The sequence below is a fragment of the Pleurodeles waltl genome, chromosome 4_1, assembly GCF_031143425.1.
Source record: "Pleurodeles waltl isolate 20211129_DDA chromosome 4_1, aPleWal1.hap1.20221129, whole genome shotgun sequence".
Classification (NCBI taxonomy): Eukaryota; Metazoa; Chordata; class Amphibia; order Caudata; family Salamandridae; genus Pleurodeles; species Pleurodeles waltl.
Window position 1 is genome coordinate 586,161,926 of NC_090442.1, and position 2,508 is coordinate 586,164,433.

Sequence of the window (2,508 nt, forward strand, 5' to 3'; positions counted from 1 at the left end):
GCTATAAAGCAGCTCTCCGGGTCTATGAGATTGTCCAGCATCTGAAACGGGACTCCAGCTCTTATCCAAATCAATGTTCCTCTCGCAAATGCTGAGTATGAAGTGTAGTATGCTTGTCCCCTCCAACGCTTTTGTAGGGCTTTCCCTCCTGTGGAGGTTAAGTGCGTTTCTTGGAGCATTGCAATTTCAATCCCCTGCCGCTGTAAGTATGAAAAAACCTTGTATCTCTTGGTCATCATATGCATGCCCCTCATATTCCACGAGAGGAATTTGTAAGAGTCAAACGATGCCATATCATTGCTTCACCTGCCTCCCAGGATATGCCCCCCACTGTGTCAACAACTACCATTAAGATCCCTACCCTCCTACGGTATCGCGCCTGTTCCATTGTTAGATCGCTCTGTGCCTCACCTAGCCCCGTAAACTGATCCCAACAAGTAACATCCCAACTCCCCTTCCCCAAGACAAAAGTTTGAACGACTCCAAACTCAGTAAGTATTTCAACAAGTCTATCAAAACAGGGGGTACTCCTAGCTCGTAAAAGGAATGTTCCATAGCACTAATCTCCACTCCCAGACTACCGGACCTACAGGGAAATTATGGACCCAGCCTCCTTCTGATTGGTGAGTCCTTCCACCGCTGCGGCATCGAGCGCTCCAGTGCCAACAGTCAAAGTTGTAACGAAGCAGAGGATTTTCCATGCCTATTTCAAATTGTTCTATGGTAGCTCAGAGGTGAACTCCTCAGATGATGCAATCAGATGTGCCCAGGGTTATGTCTGGGCCTGATCTGTCTAATATGTGCGATGCCATTGATTCTTGATCTGATTCTGACTGGTCCAGCTCCTCAGTTATCCATTCCTAGGCTCCCAGATCAGAACCGTTCAATGAAGCAACCGCCTCCATTGCCTTTTGTCATTCCTTTCGCATCTCCATATGGGAGGGACTACTCACTTTCCAGATCTTATTCCGTCTACTTCCCCTTTACCGTTCTGTAAGCGGGCCCCCTCCAATAGATCTTTTTCCGTCGGAGTATGTGTATCCATCCATTGCTCTTCGGGTGTAGTAAAAAACTGTGCCCTCTTTGGTCACTACCCTGAGTTTTGCTGGGAACAACATCCCATATTGAACCCCCAGTTGGCGCAGTTTTTGTTTAGCCTCTCGGAATGTGGCTCTTTGTCTCTGTACTTCATGAGAGAAGTCGGGGAAGATCCGAATCGTATGGTTATCCAACTTGCGATCTCCTTTTTTCCTGCTTTGGCTCAGCAAGTAATCTCTATCCCTGTAATGAAGAAGCCTGGCTATTATTGGTCTTGGAGGGGCTCCTGGCAGTGGGGGACACGTCGGAACTCTATACGCTCTTTCAATCGCGAAGAAAGGAGAGAGTCCATCCTCTGCCACTTCCTCCTTTAGCCAGTGCTCAAGGAACTCCACCAGGCCAGCCCTTTCTATACGCTCCGGTATACCGATCATCCGGATGTTATTTCGCCGTGATCTGTTTTCTGCATCCTCTGCGCGCAGTTCAAGGTCCCGGATTCGTTTCTCCAACTGACATGCAGTCACGGATGTATCCTCAACCTCTGGCAGAAGCTCCTTAAGCTTTCTATCCGTAGTGGCTACCTTTTCAGCCAGTCGGCGGTGACCATCTCTAAGTACTGTGAGGTCTGTGGCCAGGGCATCAATTTTTCCTTCCAGGGCCACTCGGGAGGCTGTTATGGCCTTCAGCACATCCTGAAGCGTGGGGTCCCCGCTCCTTCCTTCAGGAGATATATTCTTTGTTGCCGGCTGGTCCGCCATCTCCACCACCAACGACCTGCTTCTTTGTTCTATGTCCCTCTTCCGGCCAGTCCTTCCCATCTTCTGGGACTCTTTCTATTCCTATTCGCTGTACGTTGCTGCCTCCCCAGGTTCTATATAGATTGACTAAGCGTCTAAGTTTAACCTGCGGTTTTGTATAAAATTTGTTTTGTCCCCAGGCTTTTACCCTGCTGTGGAGGTCAGCTCCCATCGACAGATGCAGCTGCCGGCACTCTGGTCAATCTCCTTTACAAAATCTGTGCGTCTCCTGGGACTTCTCCCATTCAGGATCAAAGTCTCCCGCGTGTTGGGATTGACGAGCTTCCGGGGGACCTCTCTCCTCTTCTTGCCAGGTTTCTCTGCTGTTGTCTGCCTTGGGTGGGGCCCCGTCTGTTCAGTCCTCCAGTTACTGCCCTCTACTCAGAGTTCCTCACAGCTCTCACAGCCTCAGGTGGCTCAGCCGGACCCATCGCCGCTGCGACTTATACATCGCATCCCCGCTGGGTGGTCCCACCTTCATTAGGGGTAAGGTTTAGTGCGCTCTGATCTGGGACCGGGGGCCCCCCACCTCTGGACTCTCCGTGTCGGGCCCTCGATCCAGCCGGGGCAGCCACAGCTCCACCAAGGACTCCCCTCTACGAGTCCTCAGCCGCACTGCCTCCGTCCGCGCCCCATCTCAACCCCCTTCACTGCACTTCACCACCTCCCGCGG